The sequence below is a fragment of the Lynx rufus genome, unplaced genomic scaffold, assembly GCF_022079265.1.
Source record: "Lynx rufus isolate CCGP_SWC_20201006 ecotype Redwood Valley unplaced genomic scaffold, mLynRuf1.p SCAF_5, whole genome shotgun sequence".
Taxonomy (NCBI): domain Eukaryota; kingdom Metazoa; phylum Chordata; class Mammalia; order Carnivora; family Felidae; genus Lynx; species Lynx rufus.
The window spans coordinates 79,093,612-79,107,481 of record NW_025814867.1 but is presented as its reverse complement, the minus strand read 5'-3'; the positions used below and the strand labels follow the sequence as shown (position 1 = coordinate 79,107,481).

General features: G+C 44.5%; 1 long non-coding RNA gene across 1 annotated transcript in view; it reads right to left on the bottom strand.

The window, feature by feature from the left end:
* LOC124527035 (uncharacterized) overlaps positions 1 to 13,870 on the bottom strand; it is a 46,318-nt gene that overhangs the window by 28,859 nt on the left and 3,589 nt on the right. Inside the window, exon 2 of the long non-coding RNA XR_006965789.1 lies at positions 10,630 to 10,725. This is a non-coding gene — a long non-coding RNA (uncharacterized LOC124527035). The remainder of the gene's footprint in view (positions 1 to 10,629; positions 10,726 to 13,870) is intronic.

Below are 13,870 nucleotides of genomic sequence, written 5' to 3'. Positions count from 1 at the left end.
GGGCACTTGGTCCTGCCCTAGATCACAAGCGTCTTCCAAATTACGATGAAAGCTGCCTTCTTGTAACTCCCAGTGAGTGGCCCGCTCAGAATGTTGTACCACATCCCTCCCTTGCAAGACCGTCCTCTGCGTGTACGAAGAAGACATCATCTGTTCCACTCCCAACCCACTCCTTGCTTTCCTGCAGGTTATCGCATCTCCTGTGTCATATCGTTGCTACGTCCTTAAGATGGGGGCCTCCAAAAGGCAGAGATCCCGGATATGGGCGAACTAGCCTGTGTAACCAACGAACAAAGCAGGAACGCCAGTGGCCCAACACAAAGGAGGCTTCTTTCTCCCTTACGTAACTCTTCCTGGTCAGTGAGCGGTCTTCTTTCACACGGCGATTCCGGGTCCCCGGGCCCTTCTGGCTTGGATCGGCACCCTCCCGCAGGCAGCGAGTGGAGCCCGCTCCCTCCTGCCGGGCCACCCAGGCTGAGGGGCTGGGAAGGGCAGAGAGCCCTGCCCGGAAGGGACACGTGTGCCCACCCTCGCCGGGCGGCTGAGAGCCAGTCCTGCCACCTCATCTCACGCTGACATGAACTGGGCAATCCAGTCCCCGGCTGGTCCGCTGCCCAGTGGAGACCACTGTGTGCAGTGAGGATGCATCGGCAGGGGGGGCGGGCCTTCCCTGCTAAGCACAATAGCTTCCCTGCCCCTTGACTCTGAGCCCCCAGCGCGGGCAGGTGTTAGAGGCGGAGAACGGGGCCCCCTCTTGTTTCCAACCAGTAAGCAGTGTTTTCTTAAACTTCGGTCATGCGAGCACCACTTTGGAGGTTCGGGCTGTATCTGCATAACACCTGTATTATAATTAATTTAATATTCTCTCTAAATCGAATCACTTTTCAATTTAGCTTCGCCTGACTAATAACGTCTGGGAAACCGTGGTTTTGATGTGCTAATTATATTTTTCCAGTATACTAATGTACTCCAAAATAAATTTATAGTTAGTCCCATAACAATATGTGCACGTGTACCACCCCAAATATTTGCACACGCTGGTGGTACGCGTTGTACTTGGTGGGGGAATACTCTGAGTCGGTCTGAAGCCCTCCATGAGGTGGCCCCTGCCTCTCTCTCTGCCTCATGTTCTACCCCTTCCCTCTTGCTTACAACCCTGCAGGCTCATGGACCTTTTTGTTCCTCAAACGTGCCAAACGGTTTCCTACCCCAGGGCCTTTGTACTGGCTGCTATCTCGGCCAGGAACACGTCTGCCACATTTGGCCCTTTCTGGGCATTAAGGTCTAACCACTTGGTCTAATGGTCTTATACCACACCCCACTCCACCCTGTCCAGCCACTCCTCTCTCCCTTGACAGCAATTTCCAAGATCTGACACGGTCTGTTTATTTGCTGATTTATTCGTTGTTTCTCTGTGCCCCGGAACATGCAAAGTCTGTAAAAGCAAGAGATTTTACCTATGCTGTTTACTCCACTCTCCCAGCACTTCACACAAGGCCTGGCCCATAGTACGTGCTCCATAAATATTCGTTAAATGAATAAAAATTATGGAAAATAGATACATAGGTCACTAGTCAAACGAGGATTAAACTACAGTAAACTACAGTTTGTCAGTTGCATGGCGATCTCTAACACACATCTGGTCAACTGCTGGAGAAGGCAGCTTGGAGGTGAGGCTGCCGTGGGGCCTCCTGGTCCGCCCTGAAATTCATAGGTGCGCAAGTCACCTGACTGGCCCACCCAGCCACAGAGAGGGAAGCTGGCCAGGCGGGAGTGGGAGGGCCAGACCCACTTCTAGAAGACACTTGCATCAGTGAGGCGAGAGGTGAGGAGAGAACAGGCTGAGGACCAGTCATCCCTGCTTTAGGGATGGCAGCCATGTTGGCCCAGAGAGTCCACCCGTAGGGAAAACGGGCCTCTACAAGATTGGCTTCTGCCCTTCTTCTGTGGGGGTGCTGGGAGCCGGAAGTAGGGATGGACTAAAAGTAAGGGATGCTGAAAGACCTGAAAGTGTCCAGTCTACACCTGGAAATGGGAACCAGGAAGGGGGTTGAAAGCCCCCTCACTCATGAAGAGGGTGGACATCGTTTTCCTTACGAAAGGAATCTGTCCGGAGCGCCTGGGTGACTCAGTCGGTTAAGCGTCCAACTCTTGATCTCAGCTCAGGTCGTGGTCTCGAGGTTCGTGAGATCGAGCCCTGTGTTGGGTTCTGCACTGACAGCATGGAGCCTGCTTGGGATTCTCTCTCTCTCTGTCTCTGCCCATCCCCTACTCGCATGCACTCTCGCTCTCTCTCTCTCGAAATAAATAAATAAACATTTTAAAAAAAAAAAGGAAATCAGTCCACCAAAGAAATCCAAGACAAGGTAAAAAAGTCAACGTTACCCATCTCGCCCTGTCTCCAGAAGTACATTGGCCATGGATGCTGTGATGGGTCTCCCTGACCCTTCAGGACCAAGCCACTCAGTACTGCTGGGATCACAGCTGAGTCTTCCCAGGAATCGTCCTGCCTTACCCAAGGTAACACCTCCCCCCGGGGATAGTTCACATTCAATGTCTAGTTGATATGGGGCACAAAGACCTGGCCGTTTGCCTCAACTGAGGGCAATTCTGAAGGGCCATGCCAGCTCCAGAGCAAATTTGCCTGCTATCCAATTTTCCTCTGCTATCCAATCTGCTCCTTTTACATTCCCTGTAAACTCCCTGCTCACAAAGTCCCCTCTCAGAGTCTGTTTCCCAGGGAAACCTAGGATGACATGTGTAAGGCCCCAACAAGCTCTGTCCTCCACAATCAGTCGCCATATTGCTTAGGTGAGAACTAATTTCCCATGAAAGATTATTAGGTTTTCTTCCTCTACCTGAGGTGGAGACAAACCATATCCCACAAATGACATGTTGGTGCCCCTGGAAGAACGGCAGATCGTTCCTTCAAAACTACTCCAGACAATGAAGGTTAAAATTAAAGGGAGGCAATGAAAATAGCTGAAGTAAAGTAATATTTGGGTAGCAGTTGTCATTTTCCATATCTGTTTCACATGGAGCCTTTGACCCTGTTTCTGAGCTTCTCCATTTGCTTGGCCCCACCTGTCTCCCTGGGCCCTCAACATACTCAGGGCAGAGCCCTGCATCCCCTACCACTGCCAACTTTCTCAGATGCCCCCAGTCCCCCACTCCAGGGCCCAGGACAATATAAGCTCGTCTCCTCTCACTGTTTCTAGGCTTAGAAGATGAGTCAGATGTCAGATTCCCAGTGGCTTCCCAGAGGGGCAGGGTGATATCACCTGGAAGTTCAGGCAAGTTCATTCTCCATGGGTCAAGTTTGATTGTTGAGAGACTGAAAGTGGAAGGGAAGTGATTGTTACAGCCTCACGCTTTCTCCATCCCCTCTCTGCCCCAACAATGGGCACAGAGCAAGGGTTCCGTCAGGCCTATCCAAAGACATCTCACGAAACAGATCATGACGGCATTTTGTGGTGGTGCTGTGGCTAGTATGGTGCTCGTCTTCTTGGGCTCACTTCCCCTCTTTCTCTTTTCCCCTCCCTCTTGCTGCCCTGCGATTACACCTCCTCCCACCCCCAAGAAAGCATGCATCGGCACGTATGCTTAATGTAAACTTTGCTTCATGTGGTTTTTCCTAGACGACCCAGGTGAAGAAACAGACATTAACCTCTTTGATTTTCACAAAAAGTCATTCTCTGGGGGAAGGAATTATTATAGCCACTTTCAGGCGTGTGAACTAGACGTAAAATGAACTCCCCAGGACTGACACTACACAGTAAGTGGTAGATCAGGACTTGGTCTACCTGTTCTGACTCCAAGTTGGTTGGTTCTCTTACCTTGGTTATGAATTTTCATCAAGAGTTATAATTAATAACAATAATAATATATAATTCATATATCCCCTTCCAGTAAAGGTGGAATTGTGGCGTGGGGGTGGGGGCAGCAAACACCAGAAAAGAGGCAGATGCGTTGAGATGATGGACCCATCAACTCTTGCAAACTTCCACCGTCTGCCAGTTCATAATCAAATATGGAGGTACTGTTGGGACCGAGGACACAACATGGTTGCCAAAGTGTATTCATTTCCCAGGACTGCCTTGACAAATTGCCACGAGCTGGGTGGCTTAAAACAACTTAAGTGTAATTTCTCATCGTTCTAGAGGCCAGAACTCTTAAGTCAAGGGGTCAGCAGGGCTGTGCTGCTCTGGAGGTTGTAGGGGAGAATCTGTTCCTTGCTTCTTCCCGCTTCTACTGATTATCCGCAGTCCTTGACTTGGTGGCCACGTCTCCCTGCCTAGTCTTCACATGGCCTTTCTCCTGTGTGTCTGCGTCTTCTTTCTTCACCCGTTTCTTACAAGGCCACTTGTGGAGGCCTTTAGAGCCCTCTCGGATAATCCAGAGACATCTCCTTGTCTCAATATACTTAATTAAATTACATCTACAAAGACTCTTTCTCCAAAAAGGTAACATTTATAAATTCCAGGCATTAGGACTTGATCATGATTCGGCCTACTACACTGTATCATAGGCCACTTTGCCTGGAGGCATCGGTGTGCTCTTCAACACTCGTAAAAAGTTTCTAGTGTTCCTTCACATTACACTATTTGCCTTATGGGCTGGCGCCCGGTCTGGGTTGCAGAGGTGGCTGAAGGCAAACCTTCTGTTTATCCTGCAGTGAGCTAGAGGGGGCACCAGAACCGAACTGCCCCCCCCCGGGGGGCCCTCCCAGCCTTAGGTGTGGGGGAAGTCTGTCTCTCACATGTTGTCTGGGCGGTGACGCCATTATTCCCCTGCTGCTGGGAGCGCAGAGGATGCTGGGCGGCATTTGTCCGTGTTTGAATTTTCAGTTACTGTCAGTCCCTCTGATCTAATATTTGTGTTTTGCAGAACTGTCTCGTGGCAAGTTCTGGGGGAGGGAGTCCTCCTAGTCACAAATATTTGCAGTACTTGGCTTTGCCGCACTTCGGCCTGCGATGTTGAAAACGGGGTCATGTGCCGCCCTCAGGTGCCCGACAGACATGCCTGTTGGTGTGGTTTTCTGGCAGTGCCTCCTTCCTCAGCCTCTTGTGGAGCGTGTGGAGGTGCTGAAGGGGACGAGAAAACAACTGTGCCTGACAGGGGCCAGATGCCATTCGAAGAAAGGTGTAGCCCGGACCAGCTTCCTTTTTTTCTTTGTGCTTCCTTCTTTTGTTTGTTCTTCCTCTTCTTTTCCCTCAAGGGCTTCATCTACTTTCGTGAATTGTCATCTTTTTCTTCAGTTTCCCTTCGTAATTCCCAACTGCTTGCTTCCAGCAGTCAATGCCACTTCCGGTTTCTAGAACAGTGTGGCCCTTCAATTCCCACCCCCAGACCCCACCCCTGTAACCCACTTTCACACCTGTTCTCCCCTCTTTGTCTGTCTTAGAGCCACTCCACGTCAGGTCTTCCGTTGACGCAGAGGTTTAGCCTTTCTTATGTCCTCTAGGCCTCTTTCCATCAAGTAGTCCTCCCTTTCTTCAGTAACAGCTTGGTTGAGATAGAACTCACATACCATGAACTCCCCGTTTTGAGGAGTAAAGTCCAGTGTTTTTTTAGTCTATCAGTCCAGTTTTGCATTGACCACTGTCTCAATTTATAATATCTTTATCTCTAGTAGAAGAAACCCCGTACCCATTAGCAGTCAACCCTCATTCTCCTATTTCCCACCCTTACCCTACACTCCCCACCTCTGCATAACCACTTATCTACTCTCTGTCTCCATAGTTTTTCCTATTCTAGATATTTCATACAAAAAGACTCCTATAATTAGTGATATTTTGGAAGTGGCTTCTTTCAGTCAGCATGATGACTGAAGGTTTACTCAATGTTGTATGTAGCATGGATCAGATTTAATTCCTTTTTTGGATGAGTAATATTCCACTATATTTGTGTATCCACCTAGCAGTTAGTTCATGGGCATTTGGGTTGTTTCCACTTTGGGCTAATATAAAAAACAATGCTACGAACATTCATGCACAAGCTTTTGTGTGGACATATGTTTTCTGTTCTCTTGGGGATATACCTAGGAGTGGAATTGTGAGGTCATATTTAACATTTTGTGGCACTGCTATGCTATTCCCAAAGCAGCTACAGCATTTTACCTCCCTACCCGCAGTATATGAGGATTTACATTTCTTCACATCCTCACTGACATTGGTGATTACCTGTCCTTTTGATTTTCTCATTCTAGTAGGTGAGTAATGGTATCTCACGTATTTCTTTATTTGCAGTTCCCTAGTGACTCATGATATCGAACATCTTTTCATGTGCTTATTGGCTATTTGTAAGTCCTCGGTGGAGAAATGTCTAATCAGATCATTTGCTCAATTTAAAATCAGTCTTTGTTGGGGCACCTGGATGGCTCAGTTAGTTGAGTGTCTGATTCTTGATTTTGGCTCAGGTCATGATCCCAGGGTCATGAAATCCAGTCCCATGTCAGGCTCCACACTGAGTGTAGAGCCTGCCTAAGACTCTTCCTCCCTCTCCCTTTGCCCCTCTCCCCTACTCTCTCTCTCTCTCTCTTTCTCTAAAATAAAAAAATAAATAAAATAAAATTTGTCTTTTTAGTGTTGAGTTGTGGATATATATATATATATATATATATATACTATTTCCATATATACATATATATATATATATAATCCATTATATATATAATATATATATAGTTCTGGATATATAGTTCTGGATATATTATATTATATATTCTGGATACTAGCCTTTTACCAGATAAAGATTTGCAAATATGTTCCCCCATTCTGTGAATGTTCTTTTAACTTTCTTGTTTTTTCACTTTTTCTTTCTTTTCACTTTTGCTTTCTTACGCTTCTTTCTAAAAGCATGGGAGTTTTGGGGCACCTGGGTGGCGCAGTCGGTTAAGCGTCCGACTTCAGCCAGGTCATGATCTCGCGGTCTGTGAGTTCGAGCCCCGCGTCAGGCTCTGGGCTGATGGCTCAGAGCCTGGAGCCTGTTCCCGATTCTGTGTCTCCCTCTCTCTCTGCCCCTTCCCCGTTCATGCTCTGTCTCTCTCTGTCCCAAAAATAAATAAATGTTGAAAAAAAAATTTTTTTAAAAGCATGGGAGTTTTAAAATTTGATGAAGTCTAATTTGCCTATTTTTGTTGTTGTTGTTTGTATTTTAGACATGCTAAGAAGCCATTGTTTAATCCGAAATCACAAAAATTTACTTTTTTTTTGCAAGTTTATTTATTTATTTTTGAGAGAGAGTGAGTACGGGTGTGAGTTAGGGAGGGGAAGAGAGAGAGAGGGAGAGAGAGAATCCCAAGCAGTCTCTGTGCTGTCAGCACAGAGTTGGATGTGGGGCTTAAACTCATGAATCCTGAGATCATGACCTGAGCCAAAATCAACAGTCAGACACTTAACTGACTGAACTACCCAGGCACCCCACAAAAATGTACTTCTATATTTCTCCTGTCATTTTGATAGTTTTTCTCTTATCTTTAGGTCTAGGATCATTTTTGCTTAATTTTTGAGTACACTATATACGAATTAATCTTTCCCAAATTATTCTTTCACATGTGGATATCCAGTTGTCCCAGACCTATTTTTGTTGAAAAGACTCTTCTTTCCCCCATTTGAATTGTCCTGATGCTCTTGTTAAAAGTCAGTTGATCATAAATATAAGGCATCATTTCTAGATTCTCAGATTGATTCCCCTGATCTATATGTTTTGTTTGTGGCAATATATACTACCTTGATTACTGTATCTTTGTAGCGAGTTTTGAAATCAGGACATAGGAGTCCTCCCACTTGGTTCTTTTTCAAAGTTGTTTTGTTTGCTCTGAGTTTCTTGCATTTCCATAAGAACACTAGGATCAACTGCCAATTTGTGCATAAAAAGCGAGCTGGGGGACACCTGGGTAGCTCAGTCAGTTTAAGCCTCTGCCTCTTGGTTGCAGCTCACATCCTGATCTCGTGGTTAATGGGTTTGAGTCCCATATGAGGTTCTGAGCTGATGATGACTGCTTGGGATTTTCTCTCCCTCTCTTTACGCCCCTCCCCCAATCGTGCTTTTCCTCTATCTCTCATTATAAAGAAACTAAAAAAAATAAATAAATAAAGGTAGCTGGGCTTTTGGTAGAGGTCGCATTGACCCTGTAGATCAGTTTGGAACATATTTCCTTCTTAATATTCAGTATTTGAATCCAAAAACACAAGATGTCTTTCCATCCATTTAGATCTTCCTTAATTTCTTTTAGCAATGTTTAACAAGTCTTGCACACCGTTTTTTCAACTCATTCCTAAAGTATTTTATTCTTTTTAATATTATTAAAAATAAAGTTATTTTCTTAATTTTATTTTTAACATTTTTCATTCCTAGTCTGTCCCAGTCAGACTAGGAATAATATTTGTCTCAGTCAAATATAACTGATTTTTGCATATTGACTTCGTATCCTGCAGCTTTGCTGACATTGTGATTAGTTCTCACAGTAGTTTGGTGGACTCCTTAGGTTTGTTGTTTCACAAGATCATGTCATCTGTGACTAGAGGTAGCTTTACTTCTTCCTTTTCAATCTCAGTAAGTTCTATTTATTTATTTTTGCCTAGTTTTCCTGGCTAAAATCTCGAGTGCAACACTGAATACGGATGATGAGTGGACGTCCTTGTCTTCTTCCCGAACTTAGGGAAGAAACTTTTGGTCTTTGACTGTTAGGGATGACTTTACTAGCTGTGGGTGCTCTTTATCATGTTGGGGAAATTCTCTTCTATTCCTAGCCATTGAGTGCTTTTACCATGAAGTGATGCTAGATTTTTCCAAGTGCTTTTTTACTGTGTCTGTAACCCTTTTTTCCTTTATTTTATTCATATGGTGCACTGATATTCATATGTTGAACCGATATTCCATCCCTGGGATAAATCCCACTTGGTCATGGTATGATTTTTTTTATATGTTTCTGGAGTCCCTCTTTCTTTTATGTTTTTTTCTCTACTGATTTCCTTTCTTTAGCTAACAAACATGCTTGAGTTTTTTTTTTTTTCCAATAATAACAGAACCAAATAAATTTACTTCATGGGTCCTATGCCTCCAAGCCACTGCCCCATCTCCCTTCTTCCATTTTGATTCAAGTTTTGGAAAGAGTTGTCCTCTTGCTAACTTAGTACTGATTCACGACTTAGCCATATGGACATATGTTTTATTAACATCATGAAGGACTTTTTAACTACCAAAGTGCGTGAACATCTTTCAGTCTTCACTCTATTAGATGTATGTATCCTTCTATGGTTTGCTTCCTGTTTCCTTCCTTTTTGAAACTTTCAAATCCCTGGTTTTCTTTGTATCTTTTTTTTTATTACAGTTTCTTGCTCTTCTTTGTGGGCACTTTCCCCCCTGCCTATAAAATACTGGTATGTTTTAAGGTTCTGTCTTTGGTGCACTTTCCGTCACTTTATACTTTGTCTGGGAAATCTCGTAGACTCTCATCATTTTTTATTATCATCCATATGCTGATGAATGATGAATTGTTACCTTTGCTCAGATCTGGCCAGGACATCACCTCAATGCCTGGACATCACCATCTGAAAATGCTACATGCTTGTTAAATTCAAGAAGTCAAAATAAACATCTGAAGCTTTCTTTTCCTGCCCAACCTGTTCATCTAGCTTGAAGCAAATTTCTGGCACTTAGGAAAAGTTTTTAAAAAAATTTGATGGTTGTTCATTTTTGAAAGAGAAAAAGATAGAGCATGAGCGGGGCAGGGGCCGAGAGAGAGGGAGACATAGAATCCGAAGCAGGCTTCAGGCTCTGTCTGAGCTGTGAGCTGTGAGTCAGATGATTAACCCACTGAGCCACCCAGGCACCCCTGAGACTTAGGAAAGTTTAAGCAGCTTTGTAAGTGAGGTGAGACTTGCCTCAGTTTACCAAAGCAGGTTGGCAATCCTGCCTTTTCATTGATGTGAGATGCTGTGTAGCAGAAAGAGATAATTCAATGTTGGTACCCTACCGTCAGCAGACTTTGAGTCTCAACTAAGAGACAGGAATCGACACAGATGACTGTCATCCAAGGCAGGTTAGGAAGAGTGTGATGGGGAAAAAAAGAAGAATTATAATAGGAACCCAAAGGAGAAGGGACTTGATTTTGCCTGGAAAGGTGACCTATGGGAGTGGGGACACCTCCCAGAGATGGTAACTTTTGCACTAGAACAGGAAGGTGAGTCGGACTTAGATCGGGCAGGGTGGTAGAGAAGTGTCTGAGTCGTCATGAGGGAAAGGCCAGTGTGTGCAGGGAGGGGCATACGGTTTGGTGTGCCTGGTGGGAGATTGGAGGGAAGTAGCGAGTGTCTAGGTGGAGACCAGAACTTGAAGTGCTTTGAATGCTACTACGGAAAATTCAAGATTTTATTCCATAGACAGGAGAGACTCACTGAAGCTGTAAGCAGAGTAGTGACAGGGTCCAAGCCATGTTTTGGGAACACTTGAGGAGTCCTATGCATCTAGTGTTTACCTGTATTTAAAAAAAAAATGGTCCTGGATGTTTCAGGGTCAGTGAAGTAGACAAGGTCTCGAGGGATCACCTTGTCCTTGTGTTTGCTCTAGAAGGGGTGGTTCTTATACATAAAAATAAAGAGGCAATGAGGTAGGATCTGCCATTACCCTGATAAAGTTTGGCCGCCTCTGCGCAGGAGCTCGTCTTCACCACAGTCTTCTGGCATTGTCCCTTGCCCAAACTGAAATGTGCGTCACTATGTCCTGAAGGCGGGAGGAAAAAAAAAATGCATTAAGCAAACAGGAAAAAAAAAGAAGCACAAAGAAAAACCCACCAACAGCCATACGTGGCAGGTGTACAGACTCTTCCCTACTCAACAGCCCTCCCCCACCCTGCCGTCCTGCAATGCGGCTGAGGTCGGAGTAAAACATAGGCCAAGTGGGGCTTCCTCAGCATTTAGAACTTAAACTTTGTGACCTGCCCCAGGACTTCCTCTTCCCTTCCTGAACAAGGAGAAATTTGTCCCTCCTCTGCTTTCATAAGGCACTCTGGGGGGTGTCTGGGGGGCTCAAGTCAGTTGAGCTTCCGACTTAAGCTCAGGTCACGATCTTGCAGTTCATGGGTTCGAGCCCTGCTTCGGGATCTGTGCTGACAGCTCAGAGCCTGGATCCTGCTTCGGATTCTGTATCTCTCTCTCTCTCTCTGCCCCTACCCTGCTCACACACACTCTGTCTCTCTCCTTCTCTCTCAAAAACAAATAAACATTAAAAACAATAAGGCACTCTGGTTATCGGTAAAGTTCCCATGGCGCTTGCTCCTAGACTGCCTGTGAAATCCAAGGGTAAGACTGTGTCATCCATTGCTGTACTCTTGTTGCTGCCCAGTGCAGAACCCTGGGCATCTAGGCTCCTTAGGGCAATGACCTACAAAATTTGAGTAGCTTGGGGGTATGTAAAGAACAATATTTTGGAGAGTGAGAAGAAAATATTAGAACTTCATTTACGCTTATTTTTAACTCAACGTAAGGAGTTAAGCTTTATTATTCTTGAATGCATAGATTGACGTGAGTATGTGTGTATAAAATATAAACAAATGTATCGGAATGAATGCTTCAAATGTTTTGGTTCGTGAGGTTTGATTAAAAAATATCGCAGATCATGCTCTAGGTGCTGAATTAATGACTGTGCATGAAGTAACTCTAAAGTATTTGGAGTTATAGGAAAATTCATTACCAAAGAAAAAACGAGCTCTTTAATTTATCCATTTATTCAGGCCAACAAACAAATACAAATATTAAATGGTGCCTTGTATATGTCAGGCAATGTGGTAGGTTCTGTGGGTTGTTTTGTTCAAAGATGACTACAATGTATGTGGAGGGACTTTGAAGTTTTAACTCCACATAATATAATAGCAGCATGTGAGCAAGGTTATAGGGGAACATAGGAGAAAATCCTCATTGCCCCTTGGGGGGGCGGAGCATTTGGGTACCACTTTCTGAAGGACATTTTGACAAACATGTTAAAGACCTTTAAAAAGTTCATATCTTGAGGGGCTTCTGGGTGACTCAGTCGGTTAAGCGACCGGCTCTTGGTTTCGGCTCGTGTCATAATCTTGGGGTTTCTTGAGTTCATGCCCTGTGTTGGGCTCTGTGTTGGCAGCAGGGAGCCCGCCTGGGTTTCTCTCTCTCTCTCTCGCCCTCTCTCTCTGCCCCTCCCCCAGTCGTGTTGTCTCTGTCTCAAAATAAGGAAATAAACTTAAAAAAAAATTCATACCTTGACCCAACAAGTTTACTTCTAAAAATGTATACAAAGTGTAATGAAGGATTTGTGCAAATATTTAACTGCAAGCATGATTATCACAGCAGGATTTATGATATTGAAAACTCAGTGTTGTCCCCGGGTTGCTCAGTCAGTTAAGTGTTTGACTATTGGTTTTGGTTCAGGTCATGATCTCATGGTTTGTAACATCCAGCCCCTCAAGGGGCTTCATGCTGATAGCACAGAGCCTGCCTGGGATTCTCTCCTTCCTTTTCCCTCTGCCCCTCCCCCAATTTGTGCACATGCATGAGCTCTCTGTCTCTCAAAATGAATACATAAACTTAAAAAAAAGAAGAAATCTTTAACAGCCCAAATATTCAACAATATGGGATTGCTTACATAATATGTGTTACTTCCATTCAATGCAGTACGACCCAACCATTAAAACTTGATATGCAGTGGGGCGCCTGGGTGGCGCAGTCGGTTAAGCGTCCGACTTCAGCCAGGTCACGATCTCGCGGTCTGTGAGTTCGAGCCCCGCGTCAGGCTCTGGGCTGATGGCTCGGAGCCTGGAGCCTGTTTCAGATTCTGTGTCTCCCTTTCTCTCTGCCCCTCCCCCACTCGTGCTCTGTCTCTCTCTGTCTCAGAAATAAACATTAAAATTAAAAAAAAATTACATTGAAACTTTTATTTACAATGTTTTAAAATTAAAATGAGTTATACACTGCTAATACAGATTTATTCTATTAATATGCATGCATATAGGAAATTACATGCTAAGTGTGTTCAGACTTTTTTCAGTATTAGTTTTAAATTGACATGTTGAAAAGTACAGTTCTGTGAGTTTTAACTATGGATAAATTTGTGTAACCACTACAACAACAGGACAGATAGCTTCAAAACAAACAAACAAACAAACAAACACCCTTGTATTGCTCTTTAGGGTTAGTGAGTTTTAACTAGATCCCATTTATGTAATATTCTGGAATAGGTCAAAATGATGCAACAGGAAACACATTAGTGGTTGCCAGAGACTTGGGTATAACCCTACAGAATAGCACAAAGGTAGTGTGTGTGTGTGTGTGTGTGTGTGTGTGTGTGTGTTTTGAAATGAGTGACATAAGGTACTATGAGAGAGGAAGAAGGTGGTGATCCAAATATGAATTCAATATCACTGTGGGAGGATTTGCCAGGTACACTAAACTCTGAGTCTTTTGAGAATCTGGACCAATTCCCTAAGTTTCTGCTTGATTAAGTCCTAAATTGGTCCTAGGAATGGCACAGTGTTGATCCTGAAGGTGGAATTTGAGTGGCCTCAGTTGTGAAAAGAGGAGGAATGTTGGGGTAGGAAGCCAGGTGGGGAGCATTGCTCATTTGTTCACTTATTCACTCAACATTTACTACATGAAAGGCATTCTTATGTTATTGCTACAATCCATGGTAATGCTGTCTACTTGTGGAATGAGTAGATAGTATGCCTACACACGCTTGAACACACCCACTCATTCACATACGCATGTGCTCATGTACACATGCATGGGTGGTTGCACAGGAGAAATGGCAAGCATTGGCCAAGTGCCAGTTGGGAAACCCACAGTACTGAGCCTCGGGCACTGGGAGCCCCATGGATCAGTTCACAAGGTAGCCGCTA